At 43.1% G+C, this 22,361-nt stretch overlaps 1 long non-coding RNA gene across 1 annotated transcript; it reads left to right on the top strand.

Moving 5' to 3' along the window:
- The first annotated feature begins 3,089 nt into the window (after window positions 1–3,089).
- LOC128331795 (uncharacterized) lies at window positions 3,090–18,108 on the top strand. The gene is made up of 3 exons (XR_008310431.1): window positions 3,090–3,150; window positions 10,209–10,641; window positions 17,015–18,108. It is a non-coding gene; the product is annotated as an uncharacterized LOC128331795 (long non-coding RNA).
- Window positions 18,109–22,361: the final 4,253 nt, after the last annotated feature.

Genomic DNA, 22,361 nt, shown 5'->3' on the forward strand with positions numbered 1-22,361 from the left:
ACAAGACTCTTGGTGTGAATGGTTTTGCATGAGTGCGTGCATAGCATCATTATATGCAGTCCACTGATGCCATGAAAGCTTATGCTGAAATAAATTCCTTCATCTTGAAGGTGCTACAAGACTCTGTTGGTTTTTGCCTGATGTTAGTGTGGCTTTAATCCAGGCCTGTTGCATTAATCTGCCAAAGTAGTGGCTACTTTCCCAATATACGTGTTTATTTCCAGTGGAGAAAATTCAGTGGAAGCTTCACACACACAGGATTCTAGTCAAGCTTACTTTCCATGTACAAGGAATTCCTGAAAAGGAACCCATTCAGACAAGAAATCTCTCACTTGTACTCTGAAGTGTAAGGGCAGTTCTTTGAGAACTGTAACATCTGTTTACCTAGGAATATAGGAAGCTGCTTTATACTGAGTCAGACCCTTGTTCTGTTTAGTTCAGTATTGCCTACACTGATTGGCAGTGGTTCTCCAAGGTTTCAGGCAGTGTCTCCTCCACCCCTACCTTGAGATGGCAGGAAATGAACCTCGGACCTTTTGCATACAAAACGGATACTCTACCACTGAGTTATGGCCCCACCCCTAAGGGGAATGTTTTACAACAGATAGTATTCTCATGCAGTCACCCTTTCAAATGCAAGACCCTGCTTAGCAAAGGAAACAATTCATGCTCCCTACCACAAAACCAGCTCTTCCCTGCTTCCCTTTCTTACACTCCAAAGGAGGTGCTAGTGCTGGAGTTCAAGGTCTCAGATACCTGAGTGAATCACAGGAGGGCAACCTACGTATTGTTGCCTGCTGAAGTCTGGGCATTGTCTCTGTGGAGATAAAGAGCCTGGACACCATAACAACTGAAACATAACTTTAATCTTCCCTTTCCAAACCTTCCTATCTCCCCACACAGTGCCACCTAGGGGCCCTGAACTATATACAACTATTATCACACCCCCTTCTAAGGTGGGAATAACATCCCAAAACTACATCCTCCCCACCATTTAAATGAAAATACAAAATATTGTGTGAAGTCCTGTGAGGCCAGAGTAGATGACCTGAAACCTTGGCTTCCTGTCAGGGATTATTTTGCCCAATAGGCAGTTAGCCACTAAGCCTGAATATGATGTGTGGGCTTCTCGATGTTACATAGTCTTTTAGAACCTGCAGGTTGTCTCTTCCTGTCTGGATACCTCCTCTCTGGATACCTCCTCAAAGGGGAAGGGGCTGAAGCATCAGCTAGGGCTATGTCCTGGGTAGTATTTTCTGCAGACTGTACTTCAGTGATGTCTTCTAAAGACACTGTTGCATTTCCTGCCAAGACAAGGTGTGCTCGGTTGCAACAAATAATACCAGTTTGGATTGCAACCATATAGGATCAAGGAGTCTTTGCATTAACCTGTACTGTCCCTTTTTCATAGGAGTCCTTCACCCATACTAAATCTCCTGGGTTCAGTGCTAGGAGGAATTTAACTTTTTGGCATTTGTCATAGACTCTCTTTTGGGAAGCTTTGTAATGTTCATCTTGTTCTTGGCTATGAAAATCAGGCCACCTGGGAGTTAGCTGAGACATGGGGACTGTGGAACAAAGTTTCTGACCCATGAGCAGCTCTGCAGGGTTGAATTCATTAGCCAAGGGCCAGCAAGGCAAGGTAGGGGTCAGGACCCTTGGACAATAGGTGTTTTACTGACTGGACTGCAATTTCAGCTTCACCATTGCTCTGACGAAACAGAGGGCTGGAGTTAATACACTGGAATCCAAAATCTGTTGCAGATTGTTGGGAAAGGTGTGATGAAAATTGAGGAGCATTATCAGAAATGACCTGCTCAGATATTCCCAAGTGGGGGGAAATGGGCTTCATTTTACTGATAACCACTTGGGGAGTAGTACTGCGCAACTGCAATAATTTTAGGAAAGTAATCTATCAGTACAAGATAAGAGCTGTTATCGGTGGGGGTGGGGGTGGAGGAGGTCAGTTCCAACCTTTTGCCAAGGTCGACTTGGGTGGACAAAAAACCTAAGTGGTTCTGGTGGATTGGTTCGCATGCTGGCACAGACATAAAAGTGTTCAACCCACTTTTGGAGTATGGGTGTAAGGAGGCATCTGATCTGGCTTTTTCTGGCCAGCCTTCTTGGCAGTGGATGATGACATGGCATAAAGTCTCATCTGCCTGTTGCTTGAGCTTAAGCTCATGCAGACATCTATCCATTATAGGCAAGAGATTTTAGAACAGAGGCAACAAACTCATCAAAAGTTGTTCTTGGGCATGCTCCTCTGTTACCTTCTCCAGGGCTCCACTTCTTGAGAAGCTATAAGCTGCAGTGAGAGTTTTTCCAAGTACATGGGAGATTGTAAAATGAAATCTCGTGAGTTGCATGCAAAAGTGTTGGATGCTCAGTGGTAACTCATCCGAGATTTTGGACACCACCAATGTAAGAAGGGATTTGTGGTTGGTTTCTATATGAAACATTAGAGCTGGTCTTGTGGTAGCAGGCATGACTTGTCCCCATAGCTAAGCAGGGTCTGCCCTGGTTGCATATGAATGGGAGACTTGATGTGTGAGCACTGCAAGATATTCCCCTCAGGGGAAGAAGCCACTCTGGGAAGAGCAGAAGGTTTCAAGTTCCCTCCCTGGCTTCTCCAAGATAGGACTGAGAGAGATTCCTGCCTGCAACCTTGGAGAAGCTGCTGCCAGTCTGTGAAGACAATACTGAGCTAGATAGACCAATGGTCTGACTCAGTATATGGCAGTTTCCTATGTTCCTATTAGTCTTAACAGGTAGTCATGAAATCACTCACAAGCCCATGTAATAGCCAGGGCCTCTTTTTCTATTTGAGCATATTGTTGTTCGGTAGGTGATCTATATATAGGTTATAGCTATAGGTTGCCAGCAAGCTGGAGACTGTTCCTGGAGAATGACTCCCCCTAAGCCATAAGTGGAGGCATCAGCTGAGATCTTGATGGCTTTATTTGGATTGTAGAGGACCAAATTCGGATTTATTCGGATTGTAGAGGACCAAAAGTGATTGTGTGATGAGGGCATGTTTAATCTGTTCAAAAGCCATTCTTTGTACCTTGCTTCAATACAGTGATTGATGCGGCTTAAGTCTCACAGTGGTTTGGATTTTTCTGCCAAGTGAGACAGGAATTTCTCCAGGTGAGTAGCCATGCCCCAAAACCTGCAGATGTCACTGATGTATTGAGACTGTAATATTATTTAAAATAATATTACACCAAAGTAAGAAGTGTCCAGTGTCCCTTTTACTATGTTAAATTGTCTCATCTGGTCATCTGTGAGTCCCCTATAAATAATTATGTTCTCTGCAGCTGGGCCCATAGTATACAAAAGAGTATTCACTTGTTACTCTTCAGACTTGTAGCGAATAGCAACTTAGCGAATGGTGGATTTAAGCCCAGCCTTTGTCTCAGAGCAAGTCCATGTGGGGGAAAGAAAAATGCTGATTCATCTCTTCCATGTTTGCTCAGCAAAGACTGTTCTTTTAAAACTTAAAAGAAGTTTCTTGGTAATCATTGCCACCACACCCTAATTACAGAGTTTAACTCCTCCCTGGATTTGGGTGAGTGTCCAGGGAGACTATCTTTCTTGAATGGAATGGAATGGAATGAAATGGAATGGAAAAATACAAAAACCTCCCACATAGCAATAGCACTTAGCAATAGCAATAGCAATAGCAATAGCACTTACATTTATATACCGCTCTATAGCCGGAGCTCTCTAAGCGGTTTACAATGATTTTAGCATATTGCCCCCAACATTCTGGGTACTCATTTTACCGACCTCGGAAGGATGGAAGGCTGAGTCAACCTTGAGCCCCTGGTCAGGATCGAACTTGTAACCTTCTGGTTACAGGGCGGCAGTTTTACCACTGCGCCACCAGGGGCTCATTTAGCAATAGCACTTACATTTATATACTGCTTTATAGCCAGAGCTCTCTAAGCGGTTTACAATGATGTAGCATATTGCCCCCAACATTCTGGGTACACATGCAGCCTACACATGGTGAGAAAACTTGGTAGGTTGCTGAACAATTAACTTTAAGGCGTGTCTGCACCAGAGTAAAACCCCTTTTTCCTGAGTTAAAAATCCACCCAGAGGCAGGTGAACTTATAAAGTATAAAAAGAGAAAACTTTATACAAGAGACTACAGACTGCTTCAGTCTGAGGCTCTAGAAGCTTCAGTTACAGGTAACAGAGACACTCAGTACTTGCAAGAATACTTCAAAAAGCACTCCAGTTGATAGTGGGAGTGGTAAACTGGGTAAATCATGGTTTCCCAGCTGCAAAGATAATTCAAGGAGCACCCCCAGTCGCAAGGAACCTTTACAAGCACCTTTTCAAGGTACAGAGACTTCTACAGAGCCCTAGTTGGAAGAAAGGGCTCAGGCTAGCGTTGCTCTTAGCTTGTTACATTACAGATAAAAACACAATAAACCAGTTGTAAGGATTTGTAGTAGCACAAAAACAATGAAATCTAACGTGAGTACGCTAACAAACTGTTCCCTTGCTAAACCCTTCAGAAGCCTTCCTTCCCCCTTGAAACTCACCCCAAACTCCAGGAGAAAATACAAGCTGCCTGCAATCCTGTCTCCTAAGGATCTGCAGATGTCCTTCCATGAGAGAGTTCTTCAGGCTAGCTTTTGCCATGAGAAGCAAACTCCATTGCTTCCCACTAAGCCTTCCACCCATCCTCTCTCATCTCCTGCCTGGCTCCAACTGAGACAACAAAGAACCCCTTCACTTCCTGCCTCAAGGCCTCTTAGGTCCCAGTCACTGATCCCTAGAGGTGACTGCCTGACATACAGGACAGTGTTCACTTCCAGTTCACTCTTTAGAGGGAAAGGCAAAGCTGTTCCTGACTGATCATAACAAGGCTGTTTATCCAGGTCAGAAATTTGGGCAAACCTCTGAAGCCTATTTATTCAAAGAGGCCAGGCTTCAGGGAAGCGCTTCTCATGATCGGTGAGAAGAGCTTCCGGCGGGTCTGCTGGGAAAGCAGGCTTAGCCTGCTCTCCCCGCAGATGAGCAGCCTCCAAGCCCTGGGTGGTCAGATCAGCCACCCACACAACAGCCAGCTCTGTCATGGAGCCAGTGGAGGCTACAGGGATCGGGGGGCCACACAGCCCCCGGAAGTTCCAGGATGCCCCATGAAAGTGCATGGGGCATCCTGGAGAGACCCCCAGGACCGGGCAGCTTGTTTCAGCCTCCCAGCGGGAGTCTCCTCTGTGGAGCTGTGCCATGGTAGCACACGACTAGAAAACCCAGGTTAGCGGAGCACTTAACCTGGGTTAAGGGGAGGGCTTTTTCAGCAAGCTAACCCGGTGGTTCTCATGATGGATGGAAACTGGGCTGGGCTCCTTTTACCCGGTTTTCATCCATTGTGAGAATAGCCCCAGGGTGTTTAAAATCAAATTTTGCAGGGGGCTTTACTTGGAAGCAGGAGGTCAGCAATTTAACATTTGAGTTATTTAAGGGCTCTCGGGAGGATGCCATCTGGCCTACGCGACTTGTTGATTTTTAATTTTTGCAGACACTTTAGAACATCATCTATAACTGACATGACATTTCCATGCTTGATGGAAATTTTCAGTGATACTCAGTCTTGGCTGCTGAGTATCGGTTCTTGTTCTTGCATTGTTTCACTCAGGGTCTTGTGTGGTCCAGGAGATCTATTCCATGAGTGCCCTTGGCTGATCTCCATCCCAACTATTGTCTTCTGTCTCATATCTGTCTCTAAATCCCTCAGACATCCTTCTGGCAACAGCTAATCTCTGGCTCACTGGTCGGTTCATTGGTCTTTGGCATGCTTGGTTATTGTCCTGCCAGGCCTTGTTCAAGGTCAAAGGCAATATCATGTTTTCTTCAGCCTCTCTTGCCTAATATTAGCATACACACGCACACGTGCACACACAGCCCATCCCTCCCAGGGCCAGATTGAAGTCTTTGTAGGCCCTAGGCACTCTCATAACTATAGATCTCCAAGATAGATCTATAGATAAATATTTGAATTGTGAACAATGTATAGGTCCCTTGATATGTCCCATAATATGTCTAATGTGTCAGAATGGGCATCCTCAGGGCTGGATTATCCATTATTTCTTCACAAGAAGGTGTACTGTGGGGAGGGGAGGGGAGAGTTTTTCTTACAAGTTTGCGCTCTGACAGTTTTAACTTATGCTTGTTGGCATCTTGTACTGTTTAGAAAATCATTATTAAAGAGTTTTTTAAAATCTCACTCGCTCATGCACAAAAAAGGGAAGAACACACAAATGGCAGATTCTCTTTCTCTCACACAAAAGGAACACAAACACATAAACAAAGGCTTCCAAGTGGGGGTGGATCTCCTTTGATCTCACATGCACGGTTCATACATGCGGGAAAGATAAAAATAGTGGCTTCTAAGTGAGGGGAAGAAATCACACAAAAACTTTTTTGTAGGCCCTTGGGAGCTTCATAGGCCCTCGGAACTGTGCCTATTGTGCCTAATGGATAATCCAGCCCTGCTCTCTCCATGTATGCTGATTTTCCTCTTTGGGTAACTGTTTTCCTGATCAGCTACATGATGTGAAAACAGTATATCAACTGTCATATGCGTACTTGAGGGAGGGGGGAATATAAAAGCCATTTCAGGCCACCCAACTGCAAAAGCATATTTGGTAAAGCAAATTCATGATTATAAAATATCAAAGCCTAACCCCCACAAAGGGGCTATTCACATGACCACCCTTGTGCATGGTTGGGGAGGCAGTGGGGAAGGTAGGGTTCAACTTACCTTCCCCCAGATGACTACTCTGGCCCCTGTGGCATGTAAGTCACATACCCACACAGCCAGTGCTGCCAGGATTCAGAGCAGTGCAGATGACTATGCACACTGCTTCCAATGAACAGAGGCCAGGACTCATTGTCCTGGCCTCTGAGAATCCCACAATGCACTATGCACTGAGCACTCATTGTCCTGGCCTCCGAGAATCCCACAACGCACTATGCACTGAGCACTCATTGTCCCGGCCTCCAAGAATCTCACATTGCTCCACTGGGAGATTGAGTGTTCCACTGGGAGATTCCCCCAGGAAATGGGAATTCTAGGCATCTGTCTCTGTGTCATCGCAAGCTGCAAGCAGCAAGCAGCTCACACTGACACACAATCCTGGGAGTTGATTAAGGGTGCATTTGCACCCTTAACCTCAGCAAACAGCCAGGCTTCGGCGCTGGGTTTAGCGCCAAAGCACTGCTGGGATCCATGCAGAACCAGGCAGTTCTCACAGGCTGCTCATGAGAACAGCCTCAAAGTCTACTAAATATCTGAAGTTCAGCTCAGGCCCCAATTCTCCCGACACCTTCCTTTCTGCAAGGGGCACTGCAACAAAATCTTTCCTGAAGCAACTTTGTTTCACCTTTTCACTACCACATAACTTCCCTATATTACCAGATGAGGGGGTAGATTGTGGAGAAGAATAGGCTCTCAGGGGCTTACTATACATCTCTCCTCACTCCCCCATGCCCCCTTAGTGCCCTGACACACCTACATTCATGCTATTTCAGGAAAGATATGGTTGGGAGCATCCATTTGCCAAGACAATGTTTGCTGTCACCCTCAGACATTGCAGGCACAAAAGATAGCCCCAACATGATAAAGGAAGAAAGAGCAGAACAAAGGAAAGATGGAAATGCAACATAAATGGGATTTACTTTTCCAGAAAAGCAATCTAGTAAGTCCAAGGTGCCTAATAAGTACTAGGTGTTGAACATTACTTAAAAGCAATAACAAGCCCCTGCCTGCAGAGTTACTGTACAACCTAATTAAAGACAAGAAATGCAAACAATGGGGGAATGAAAAGGAAGAAAGGCAATGCTTCTATAAGAAATGCATTTGCAATGCCAAGGTGTGTATTCACATGACAGCATTTGATCTATAGCTTTTTTGCAATGTGTCCCAGTTGTGTTGACTTTGCGTATGTGTTCACTTGTGCTCTATTGCATATAACAAAAATTTTATTTAGGGAGCAGAAATCATTTAACCTGCTAAGTATGCAGGTGGTGTGCAATCTAAGATACCAAATAACAGATGTGTAACTATGTTCACATAATGATTCATTAGTTGAAGACAGAATGAAAATGTGCAGCTTTTCAAGGATGGTAATATTCCAAGCGGTTAGCTTTTAAGTAAGTTTAGATTTTGTGCTTATGTGTATATGTTGTTTTTCACAATGAAATAGTAAACATATATTGAATCAGACCATTGGTCCATCTAGGGAAGTATCATCAACACTGAGAGCAACAGCTCTCCAGGGTTTCGGGTGAGGTCTTTCCCAGTCCTACCTGGTCTTTGATACAAATTTTCACTTCTCACACTGTAGTTTTGTGCCTGCTTCTGGAATGGCACTATTAAATCTTCCTGGACTGGATCCTCAGGGCACTGTACAGTGTGCACAAGAACCTTGTTGGCTTTCTCTTGCCAAGAACAACACTAAAAATAGCCAGTGGAAAATTCAGAATTGCTGCATGACAGAGCAATGATATCAGCAAGTATGGCCTTTAATGTTAACAGATGAATGAATTAAATAAATTCATGCCTCTAACAAGCAAGATAACTTGGACAATTTCCTGGATTATTGTCATACATTCATCTTATTTGAAAATATTTTATGCTAAAGATGTAAGCCCAGAGATGGCATTCTAGAAAGCAAAGATTATGTATGTGCATACAGTGTGCTTGGAAGCCCTGCCCCCATGTTAATTTGCTCTGAAACCCTGAGCACTCCCCCCTCCTCTAGTATTACCACATTTGTGTGAAGAGACAAATGTTGCATGCAAAGACAGATTCTCAACATGAAATGGAATTCTGGGGCACCCCAAGAACGGATCTCTCCTCAAATACAACATTTGTCAGGACACTCTAAGCTTGGAGAACAGGGACTATGTTTCAGAAGTACAGAATCCCCACTTTCTATAATACCTGAACAGACCTGCATTATCTTTCATTAGTGTTATTTGATTGATTTCCAGACTAAGTCCCATTATAGTGATATACTGACTATGCACGTAATACTGAACCAGAGTTTATGGGGCCGGAGACTGTCAAACCGTTACATCTGAATGTGTACAACTCTGGTTCCAGGTTGCCAGCAACCCGAGGTTTTCTCTCTGGAACTCCAATTTGAACCGTCCGGTTTCAGTGAGTTGCATTGCCCCAACCAGAGGTTCAATGCAGCCTGCATTAGAGTCCGAATTTGGAACTGCAGGCTGTGTTCCCTTCAACAGGAGTTGGGGGAGGAATCTCCTCCCTCTCTCCAGCCATGATTGGCTGTGCAGGCTGTCCTTCATACAAGAAGGAAGACCACACAGTCAGTTCCCCCTCCTCTCTGAAATCTCGCTGACTGCAGGCTCCCTACTCTCCATTATGTCCGAATATGGAAAGGAGAGTTGGGTGGGAAACGGAACCGCAGGTCCGTGTTACATGTGAATGTGGCCTATGTCTCTTTCCCATTATATTTGTTTTATTTCTATTATTCCTTTCCTTACAAAAATGGTACTTTCCCCCTTTTCAACAAAAACATAATTTAAAAAAATAAAAAATCTCACCTCTCCATGGCAGAACTTGACTCTCCATCAGTGCATTGGTAGACTATTTTTCTATTAACAGAGTACAGAGAAACTTCAATTCTCTGGACTAACTGGGAGGAAGGTCAGTCCAAACTAGGCAGTTGTCTGCAAAATCGAGGCAAAAAGCATACAAGCACATTCACAAAAGTTGCTAAAATAAGTTTTCACAACACAAGCAACTTTTAGGACATGGAAGGCAATGGACAACAAAAAAAGTGTGTACACTGCCACACAAAACACTCTTTGGGCACAGAAAGTGACTTTTCAGCACAAGGTCACACAGCATATGTCCAGGACAGCAGCAGTGAGCAGAATGATGAAGCAAAATGGCTAATTTTCCAGTTTTGTGAACACTGTCCAGAAAAATCTGGAATCTGGAATAACAAGGTCTGGAAAATTGAAGTTTCTCTGTAGTTCTAAATTGTACTAATGTTCCAGATCAGCTACTGTTATTTTTTATTTGGTAAGAACATCTGTATGCCTAGTAAACATTCACAAAAATATCTTAACAAATATCTTTTTTAATTTTAATACAAAAATAACATTGTTAGGACGATCCAGCCAAAATTAAACATTTTCCATTCATTTCACAGGACTTAAGCATGTTTCCATGTTTAAGATGGATACAAATGAAGGTCCAAAGAGAGGACAGAAGATTGCCTGAGAATTAGGATGGGGCTCAGTTCTCACACAGAGAGTCAGACCAGGACCCATGGGGGCAGAAGACTTCCTGAGAATTAGGATAGGGTGGATGAAGAAGAGCCTGGAATATTAAATCAAAATCCAGTGAATCTAGGAATTGATTACACTATTTTGAAGAAGCATTTTGAGCAGAGATCATCCACTTTTTGTTTGTATAGGGTAGTAATGTCTGAAAAGGACATTACACCATATTTCCTCCGGCCCCATTTGATCAGATGTCAAAACAAGTAGATACACAAGACTAGAGAAAAAGATCTAGATCTAAAGAAAACCAGATTATCTTCAATCTGAAGGAAAGGAAGATGTGTCAGAATAAGTTAAAAAGTAAGAAAATATTTCTTCTGGAAACTGGAGTCCTTCAAAAAAATTAAACTGAGCTTTCCAAATTTTATTTATTTTTAAAAATGTATATCCCACCTTTCCCTCCTAAAGAGATCCTACAAATCTCCTTAGACACAATACTTTCCAAGGCAGCCAGATCACACATTCACTTGCAGGTCATCAAGTGACTGAAACTGAAATTTCTCTAAAGTGAATTTCAGGGTTCCTCCTAAGAACATCAAATAATTTTCTCAGATGGTTTCTCCACAACCCAAGTTGACATGGGAGTTATGTATATGCACATGTGAACTAGCACTTAGGGTGCTATTCCCTCCCATTTAGAGACGTATATAGTTTTACTTCTCAATATATTTGTGCAAGATTTACCAAATCCTGATTTTCTTTCATTATTCCTAAGCATCCCCCATTGTTACCCTTTATGACATTTCATTCTTTCTGTCACTTGTATTTCCATTAAATACTTAAATAGTTGCAACACCATCTATCACTGTCACAAATATCTCCAACACAATACTTTTCCAAAATGTAAATTCACCGTTTTACTTGTTTTGGTGTCCAAACAATTTAACTAAGCACAATTTAATAGTCATCTTGCATTTCTTTTACCTCTTTCTCAGTATGTCATAGGAGTAAAGGAACTTTCAGAATCTTTAACGAGGTCCCTAACTTATCTCCACTAGTTTCCTCCATGGTCAGCAACAAGCTTTCCCCACCACCACCCCAGCCCCTGTGCGGCATGGTTCTGCCATGCGCAAACCAATGCACTTCTCTAGAGGAATGGAAAAGTGTTAGCTAGGATCTATCCCTTTCATTGGAGCCTTAGAAGATGGTGATGAACTATAGCATCCATTTATTCCAAGAAACTCTGCTTGGATCTGATTCTTGGGACACCAGAGTACAAATAGGAATATACGTTTGGAAACTGGCCTATTTGGGGGGGGGGGGGGGAGAACGCCAACCAATAACATTCACTTGTGTACTGTCATATATTTAGTATCTAAACAGTAATAGATGTACTACTTGTATCAAACCGAAATGAAGACAGGAACAGATAGGAACATAGGAACATAGGAAACTGCCATATACTGAGTCAGACCATTGGTCTATCTAGCTCAGTATTGTCTTCACAGACTGGCAGCGACTTCTCCAAGGTTGCAGGCAGGAATCTCTCTCAGCCCTATCTTGGAGAAGCCAGGGAGGGAATTTGAAACCTTCTGCTCTTCCCAGAGCGGCTTCATCCCCTGAGGGGAATAGCTTACAGTGCTCACACATCAAGTCTCCCATTCAGATGCAACCAGGGCAGACAATGCTTAGCTATGGGGACAAGTCATGCTTGCTACCACAAGACCAGCTCTCCTCTCCAAGATATAAACAGAGGTTCATCCTCACCCTCTGAACTCGACAATTGAACCAGTGATTAGTGCAGTGAGGGGCTCAGCATAGCACCAAACTGCTGTAACTGTACACCCATCAACAGCTGTGCCAGGCATCCTCAGCTTGTGAAGGTCCATTCATATCCATCTGCACATGCCTCATACATGGATCACCATCACTTGATTGGAGTAAATGGCTTCAACTACATCACAGTATACATCTGTTTACAAATGGCAGAGAGAGGAACTTCGCCATAATTAAATGGAGCGTGCCTACAGAAGAACCACTCCTTTGAGTTACATATTGTTGCATGCTCTCCCACTTTCTCAAGCAGGGAGAAATTCCTGGGGCAGCATATCCACGTTTGTCTTCCTTTGGATGAGAGAGAGAAACAGACAAACACACACAATACACTGGAGACAGATGGTGTCTTTGCAATATTTGCTTTCTTTACGAATATTCAAGTAGAGCATAAGCATAGATAAGCAGCAGTCACTCCTACAAAGCAGCCAGGTAACTACTGCACTTCAGATCACCTGAAAAAGTCCTGCACCTCCAAGGTGCTTTCAGCCTTCAACCAACTCTCAGTCAGCTCTCTTTCTCTGCCTCTGCTTCTTCCAAGTTCCAAACTGTTCTTTCTTCACATTCATACAGATCTGCAAACACTTGACACACATACAGATCTCTTCACTTGGGAGAGATCATTTTCTCCAAGATGTGCTGGACATCTCATTCAAAACATTATACAAAGAAGAACACAATGAATATTTAATAAATATACCGCTTTTCAACAAAATTTCCCAAAGCGGGAGAGATAGATAGGTAGATAGATAGAATGACTGGGGATGGATAGGGCCAGTTGCTCTCACCCTGCTAAATAAAGTGAATCACCACTTTTAAAAGGTCCCTCTTTGCTCAGTTAGCAGGGGACATTCTAGATGTCCAGCTATCAGCAGACCATCTCCAAACAATCAGCCAGCCACTCTGAACTAATAACCAGACCCAGGAGCGTAGCTAGGGGAGCGGGGGCCCGAGGTCATTCCCCTTTCCAGCAGCCTTCCTGGGGGTTTTGTGCGTGCACTCCTTGTGTTTGATGTCACACTCAAGGGGCATGGCCAGAGTCCCAGAAGGATCACACAAGCTCTCTGGAGCTCATTCCCAGCTGATGCTTTGTGCTTGTTTTTCCCCTTTCTCTCCCAAGGGAAACAACAAGCATCCAGAAATGAAGCGTAAGTAGGGAATGAACTCTGGAGAGCTCGCACGGCCCTTCCAGGGTTCTAACCATGCCCCTTTGCACATGATGTCACATGCAAGAGGGCATGGCTATAGCCCCGGAAGGGCCAGGCAAGCCATCAAGCACTCATTTTCCAGCCTGCTCATTGCTGGCTGCGCCTTTTGTTCATGAGAATGAACAAAATGTGCAGCTGGCAACCAATGCAGCTGAGGTGAAGGAATGTTGAGGTGTACCAAAATGCAAAATTATTAATCGTCTCCAAAGTTGAGCAGGCCTGATGTAGACAATACTGAGCCAGATGGACCAATCATCTGGCACAGTACAAGGCAGCTTCCTAGGTTCAGCTCTACCTTAAAGAAGGTAGCGTTCAGCCTAGGAAAAGTAGAGTTGAATCCAAGAAAAGTTGATCAGCAGCCATAGCAGGTTTGGCATATTGGTTTCATGCATGTATTCCCTTACAATTAACTTGCCATTTCACTGACATTAATTTAACACTTTCTTCAGTCTAAATACACCCCAAAGCCTTTCTTCACACCAGTCCGTGTATTTCATTTCACATTGTATGGCTTTCTTCTTCCATTGTTCATAGTTCTATATTTTAAAAGGACACAACATTCTCTTTCTGCTTTCAGATTCTCCCTGTAGGGTTTGCTGGTCAATGACCGAATAAACTTATAACTAACTCTCCCTGTAGGGCCTGATCAAACTGTGCCTACAAGGCTTCTATCCTTCATTCTGCCTTCTAATATGATGGAAAGCAAGAACAAAAATAGAAGAGCCATGAAAAATTGGCTGGCGCCAGCTTAGAACACTGGCATTTCTTTGAGATGTGTTTTATAGATGCTTGGCACTGATGCCATACAGATAAAAGAAGTACTAAAACTAGGGACATTAGCAATGTTCTCTAAGACTGGGCTGGAAATCCGTTTTGGGAGGTGGAAATCACCCCCAACCCCAGCTTCATAAAGGAAGGGCAAGCTTTTAAACTGTGCTTCCATGCCTGACCTCAAAGGACCCTTGAGGGTCCATTGCTTCCACCTTGCAGCCTCCCAGCCAGCCTTTCAACTCCCGCAAGTGCTCTTCTTGCTTTCCACAGCTGGAGTAAGGAGAAGATCTTCCTCCCTTCCCTGCCATTGCCCCGGCATACAGCACATCACAATTCAATGTAGGACAGGAACAAAGCTTTTTTTCCCCTCCTTTTCCCACCTTGCAGCCCTCCATTGTGCTGATTTCTATATCAGGCAGTATAGAAATAAGATAAATAAATAATAAATAATAGAAAAGAAGGCAGGGGACTGATGGGAGTTGTAGTCTTGGAAAGGATTACAACTCCCAGCCTGCATGCATACCTTTCTTCCCAGTCAGCACACAACAACATGAAAATGAAGGGAGAGAGAGAAAAAGTCCTTGCATGTGCACCACACTTTACTTTTGGTGAGTGACAGGCCAGGGCAATGAGGGAGAGAGAGGAATGAGCCCTGTCTGTACTGTTATAGTACTGAAGCCTAGTGGGGGAGACTGGCAGAGAACCTTGCATCTGACAAACCTTCCATTGGCTCAGAAAATGTTTTGACTAATTACCAATTATTATTTTTAAAGTCAGATTGTGCCTGTGCCAATAGAAGGTGAGTGGCAAAGGGTTTGCTCATCACTTATTAAAACCTGTCAAAAGCAACATTTTAGCATTTCTTTGGCAACAACGAAAGAAAAGGCTTTCCAAGCACTGAAGAAAGTATTTCAAAAGTTATCTTGCAAGTAGTTTATCAAAACTACATACTGGCTGCAGTGGTGTGCTTTTAAGTCCCATTGAAGCAAATGGAACTTGAGCAGATGCAACTGTGCTTTTGACTGTGGGAAATTTGTCACCAGCTCTAGAAAATATCCATCTAATAGCAAGGGATGTTTTGAAATACAAATGCAAGCAGAATATAAAGAGTGCAGTGTGACATAGCTTGTTTTTTTATTATATTCCTCTTGAAAGAAAGGACACAATCCATCCCATCCCATAAGCTAGCTCTGTGTCAGGGAAGGCCCCAGAGGACCTGAGCCTTCCTAAAGATTTTAAGGGAGGATTGAGTGTCGGTGAGGGGCCATTATGAGGTTAGCCTCCAAAGGGTCCCTGAAAGATATTTCAGACTTTAGGGCCTGCTCTTATGAATTCAAAGATATCTTATTTTATCTATCTATCGATCAAATTTGTAGACTGCCCCGAACTTTCATCTCCGGGCGGTTAACAATAACTTACAAGATAAAACATACGTAAAACTTAAAAACAATTTAAACAATTTAAAGAGTCAAAACAGATTAAAACCTAAACATTTAAGTTATGACACACAGAATGCATTATTCTATATCTACACCATTTAAGTTTGAATGGCAAACTTTGGAGCAAACCTAGGCTAGCTCCACACAATCACAAAAGTCCTGTTTTAAAAGTTAATCAGGATTAGTGAGTCCAGAAGAGCTGATAATGTGAGCCCAGAATTTCAGGGCAATCCTGGTCAAACTACACTGCTTAACCAGCATTTAACCAGGATAGATAACTAGGATTGTATTCTGGAGCAGTTTGACCAGGATTGCCTGAAACTGGTGAACAGACTTGGTGAAAGCTATTTGGGAAGCAGCAGAGCCACACAACAAGGATGCACTTTGCTCATTTTAAGTATTACTCTAAACTGGTTGAACAATTTTCTTCCAAAGTTGCTCCATTGTGTCTTCTTTTTTAAAAGAATGTAGCATTTAACTGGGATGCATCCTGCAAGGCTAGTTTTCAGATGACCAATCAGCCTCTGCTGCAAGCCCTGCTCTCACGTCTTTTAAAATTTTTATTTATTTACATATTTTTATACTGCCCAAAACTTACGTCTCTGGGAGGTTTTGACATCAACAGACACACAATTGCAACCCACTTTTGAGCGGTCGTGAGAACCACCGGGATCGAAGGAGAGACAGATGGTTCCGCGGTGGCTAGCCTGTCTAAATACCCCTCCCCTAAAATGAGGTTAGCAGGGCAAGTGCTCCACTAACCTAGTTTCTGTGATTGTGAGTCACCATGGCACAGCTCTGCGCTGTGGCAACTCATGAGGAAACCCTCGGCCGGGAGGCTAAAACAAGCCTCCTGGCATCAGGGGTCTCCTCAGAATGCCCCATGCACTCACATGGGGCATTCTGGGACTTCTGGGGGCCAGGCAGCTCCCAATCCCCGCAGCCCCAACCTGCTCCATGATGGAGCCAGTAATCATGTGGGCGGCCGATCCGGCCACCCAGGGTGGGCTCTCTGCTTATCTGAGGGGAGAAGAACCCTCTAAGGCTCGCCACACTGCATGTGTGAAGAGCCTTCATAAATCCTTATCTGCTTTATTTACTACACAGGGATCAAGTTGAGCAACCCCAAGAATAGCCAAATGTATCACCAGACTTATGGATTTTGATTTCCAGGTGGAATATCTTCCAGATCTTCGGAATACAACTGCAGATTGTTTATCTCAACTTCCACTCCCAGGCCAAGAGATAACTGGATGCAAATAGCCCTAACAGTAGTTGCCATTGTGTAGGTTTGGTGGTAGCTTTGCTGACAACATTACTATACATAAGGTGATCCAATTCATAGCTGCAGTTTTTGTGAGAGAAGGTCTTCCTAAAAAACTAGTGACTGACAATGGGACACAGGTTACCTCTTTTGAAATGGAGCAATATTTACATAGCCATGGGTTAAAACACAATTCTGTTTCCTTGTACCATCCACAGAGGAGGCTGATGAAAATGATGGTCAATCCTCGGTACCAGAAAAACACATCACTAGCAGCTCCTGTGACAGAGAACCCAAGAATTAGGAGAAAAGTGTGTGACAGACCACCTAAAAGACATAAAAGACTTTGTCACTGAATTTTAAATCAATTCAATTTGGGTTGTTATAAGGGAAGGAATGTGTGGTATCCTATCCACTATCTTTTATGTTTTGTTGTTTAGGATTTTGTCCCAGTGGGGATCCTGTAGAGGGGGAGGGGGGAAAGGGAAAGGGGGAAAATTGAGTTGTTTAAGAATAATCTCTTCGTTAAATCTATATAAGATTACTTTGTGTTTGTGAGAGAAGCAGCTATAAAACAGGTATCTATTAGCCTTGCTGCTCTCCAGATTCCAGCACGCTGGCTCTTCACTATTTTGGAGTGGCTAACGTTCTGAAATGGTATCATCTCAAGAGGCTGTGCCATGTACCGTTTCTGCCTGTGCAACTCAGCTCATAGAGAGAAGTGACAGAATTGATATGATCTGACTTGTGAAATCCTCGAGAGATTCTGAAGAGACAATGAATGAGTGAACTGTTCCATATCTCTGCTCTCATCTCTTTCCCAATACAGAGCTCCTTTTTTGCTCTATCACAACAGTGAATATGCACTTCAGGATCAACAGCTACTAAAAGAAGAGGAGTCTGTAGTGTCAACTCACCTTTATTCAGTTGACTCTTTTATTGTGCAGAGTTCTTACTGAAGTTAAGCTGATGAGATATTAAATAAAATTAAAAAGCTATGAGTAGAATGGGTAGTACAAGGCCTAATAATGAGGAGAACGTTACTGAGTGATTTTCTCCCAGCTTTGTACTCGGAAAGGGCTGCATACAGACCGTGGTAACTTGATCTGTATAATAAATGGTCATCTGCCTTCTCTGATTGTGCATCCAATGAAATTACAATAATACTAAGAGCAGAAAGACACCATTCTAGAAAACTGTTTGCAATACAACACATTGTTGGGATTGCTCCATTACTAAATCATTGAGATTTCTGAGACACTGATAATGCTGTGGTTAAAACTTAAAACATTAATTCCACTTTACTTGTGACAACAGAGAAAACAATTTAGTCAAGTTGCTACTGTTTTACCATTTATGTCTTCAAAATTGTTCTTTAATAATAGTAGTACTCAGAAGGCTTTGCTATTGTTGCTCTTTTTCTACATTATATTTATTGTAGCAGAATAAATATACAGAATAGTAGCTTCCAGTACTTTCAGTCCCATCTACTTATTTATGGCCTGTCTTCACATTATAGTATAATAGCATAATAATGCACTGAGTGAGATAGTAATAGTGACAGTGGGGCTTTATCAATGAGAGTTCTGGGCACATGAAAATGCAGAAATGGTTGCCAACATAGAGGAAAAAACTTGCACCACCTATTGGTAAAATGCATAATAATGAACCCAACTAATGGTGACCATCTGTGGTATAATTTTAAATTAAATTAATGTTTGCAAGGAAACTACAGCAAAAATGCATTTCAGTATGAAAGGAGTCAAGTGGTTGACATATGAACTGTGGCTGACTTATAAACTGTTCAAATTATTACTTTATTGGTGTCATATTTTCTTGATAGAAATACAATTATTATAGATCTAATTGTTTAAAGTTTAATGTTTGTGTGAGGAGGATAATGAAATAGCTTATTAAGTATGAATTAAAATTGTAGTTTTCTTATTTTTAGAGACTATGTTTGACTAACCATGCACTGAATGAAATGTATGAGGAAACATCCCCTAGTTTTTAATAGGAAAAAAGGGGGAAATTGTGCCTTCGAGTCGGTGTCGACTTCTGGCGACCACAGAGCCATGTGGTTTTCTTGGTAGAATACAGGAGGGGTTTGCCATTGCCTTCCTCCCACGCAGTGTGAGATGATGCCTTCGCCATTTTCACTGAAGTGAGCATCCGCCTCCAGCACCTTCCTATATCGCTGTTGCCTGATATAGATGACTACATATATATATTTACTAGGCACAGTCTAGGAAACATACTGGCGGGGATTTAAATTAACAGCCTCTTGCTCCCTAGGCAAGCTGCTTGCCCACTATGCCACCTTAACTAGTATTAGTATGTACCATATCATGTGCCATAATATAACATAGTACATAGTTAATCCAGCTACCTTTGTGAGACAAACCATTATTCCCATTTTATAGATGAAGCAACTGAGGCTGAAAGTTACTGATTTACTTAATATAACCAGTAATTTAATGCCAGGTATCTGTATTTTTCCCTTGCTGATTGGTTTTCTGGCACGGGCTTACGATTGGCTTCTTGGTTTGTTATCATACAAATCAAGTATTTCTTGTCAGACTATTGGTTCATCTCAGTATAGTCAACAGTACACAGAGTCAGACTTCTCCCAGGTTAAAGGCAGGAGTCTCTCCCTTACTCAGCCCTATATCTGATATCCTAGGATCCTATGGGGATTGGGGGAAAGGCTAAAAATTTGTTTAAAATTGCCTGCTTGCCCATTTCTGTTGTGGCTTGGGTGGTAGGTAGCACCCGTCATGCCCTATCACACAACCCACTTTGGTGTCCCTAGGAGCTACACTTTGGGGGCCCTGGGTTGACCGCTGTTTTGGTGAGACCTTTTGGCCATCTGTGTTTCATTTTGAGCTCAAAACAGATTGCAAAATCCATTCTGCACACAACCTTAGTGCTAATATATGACTGGTAGATATACAGGACATGACCTTCTTGGTTGTGTCACCCAAACTGTGGATTGCTGCCCTGCAAGGCTCTTTGGTTCTCTTTGGCCAAGTAAAAAATACATTTCTATGTTGTAATTTTCTTACATGGATGTTGAATTGCTGCTCCCCCACCCTGCCCCACTTTTTGAAAGGGCTTGTTTTAACTGGAATTTTATCTCCTGTGCTATTTTGTTTTTTGTTTTGACTAAATTGTGTTGTTTCTAGTCTAATTTGGTTACTAACCTTCTTGGATCTCTCCAAAAACTGTAAGTACACATTTTATATATTCACATGCAATTTTGTTTAAGAAACATATCTGTGGGTTACCCTAAGTCTGCCATTACCTCTCAACCCCTCAGGTACTCAGGTTATGAGTCCATACAGATAATTTCCAGCTCTTTTGGAAACAGGTTGCCACCTTTTTTTCAGCAGAGTGCCTGTGCCTTTAGCATGTGTCTGACAGACAGAAATTCATCAGGTGAAACTTTCCCCACCACTTCATTTCTAGAGCAGGAAAGCCACACAGATTTTGTATTGTTTGAATTTGTGCCCACCATGCAACTGCAAAAGGCACAGGAGCCTCTTGAAAATGTAGCAATCCTAAATGTATTCTCCATCAGCACAGAGCTGTATTTTTAAAACCTATGCAAGATGAATCCATCTCCTTTTTAAGAACATGCCACTGAGGTGCCATTGATAGAATTCTTTTTGCAGCAAAACATATTTGACCAAATGACTGATTTGAAGCCTGTCACAATACCACTTGAAAAATGTTTTTCTTTTCATTTGCTGCCTTTGATCATAAATAAGATGAATGCCCTAAAAGTTTTTGAATTTCATTAAGCCTTTCTTCTCCAGCAGTGGCAAATTCCTGGCAGCGCGCAGCAATGCCAGCAAGGCAGGAACAATGCACAGCAGAAGAAGTCAGTGAGATAAGAGATGTTCCCCACGTGAACATGAAAACCATACTTATTGTAAAAAGGAAGCAAAATTGTTCTTAGAAGGATGCCAGTGCGTACATTAAGGCTGCCGGTGGAAAGGTGAGCTTGGCATTAATAAATCTTGAGGGTCCATCTACAATTTATGATCACCTTGGATAAAAGGCTAAAAAGTACATTCTTCTATTGCTTTCTCTAAATGCCACCTATGCGGTCCAACTAGCTATGGCGAGAGGAAAAAACACATGGCACAAAATATTATTAAACATGTAAGAACTAATCAGCTTACTTTCATTTCTCTGTCTCTACAACTGGACTAAATTTGGTCCACAAGCTAGATCCCACCCCGAAGAACCCAGGCCGTCGCACTCAGGGACCATGCCTCGCACCCCAGCCAAGCTCCGTGTCTGCCGTCAGACTCAGGGGGCATGGTTTTGCTCGCAAATGGGGCCACGCACCCCATTTGCAAGCAAATTCCGGCCAGCACCGTGACAGATGCAGGAGGTGTGGCTAGCGGGGCTGCTAGTAGTGGGCTGAACTGAGGATGGTGGCGGCCTCCCTGCACCACTGGAATGAGAACATAAGAACAGCTCTGCTGGATCAGGCCCAAGGCCCATCTAGTCCAGTATCCTGTTTCACACAGTGGCCCACCAGTTGCCTCTGGGAAGCCCACAGACAAGAGCTGAAGGCATGCCCTCTCTCCTACTGCTACTCCCCTACAACCGGTACTCAGAGGCATCCTGTCACTCAGAGGCATCCATTCAAAGGCCTTCCTGCTACATTGGCCATCTGAAAAGGAAGCAAAACTTCCAAGAATCCTTTATTATAAAAGCATCTGTAATAGGTTTAGAAATAGTACATCTTTCGGTGGGTTTGTGCCTTGCCGGATGAGGTGTGAAAGAATATATGTACTTCAAGATATAGAATGCAATTTTTCATTCAAGAGTAATATTTGTCATCTCCAGCCCCTTTACAATCAATTTAGGACAAGCATGGCAGATTTACATCCCATCAGATTGGTTTTCTGCACACACACAATGTCAGGAAGCTTGTTCTAATCAGTACAGAAAATGCACATCACACGGCTCAGTATATTTTCCTGTATCTCCCAGTCCAGTGTAATTTGGACAACACCTAGTCAAGAAAAGGTCAACAGTGTGTTTCAACAGGTCAGGAACAGTAGTAATCAATTTTTTCCTGATTTTTGCAAGGTCAGTATTAGTGCTGGTGGGGACAGGGGGAAATCTTTCCACATCTGTCATTTACAGACAAACTATTATAACACATGGAATATAACCAGTGTTCCCTCTAAGGTGTGCACGTGTGTGTGCACTCACAGATTTTTAAAATGTCCACTCCGTTCAATTTAGATCCCGCTCGGGTTGAATCAGGAAGGCCCCCACTCTGAACGCATATGCACACACACTGAGGCGGGTCTCACAACCCATGAGATTCTCTTTGGTCGGGTTTGCGGGGAGAGCGGGCTAAGCCCCTCTCCCTGCAGACGAGTAGAGTGGGAGCCCTGGGCAGCCGGATCGGCCTCCCACATGACTGCCAGATTCGTGACGTGACGGAGCCGGCAGGGGCTGGGGAGTTTGGGGGCTCCGCAAACCTGGTTTAAGGGGAGGGGTACTTAGGCAGGTTAACCCCCTGGGAGCCACCAGGCT

The sequence above is a fragment of the Hemicordylus capensis genome, chromosome 6 (assembly GCF_027244095.1).
Source record: "Hemicordylus capensis ecotype Gifberg chromosome 6, rHemCap1.1.pri, whole genome shotgun sequence".
Lineage (NCBI taxonomy): Eukaryota > Metazoa > Chordata > Lepidosauria > Squamata > Cordylidae > Hemicordylus > Hemicordylus capensis.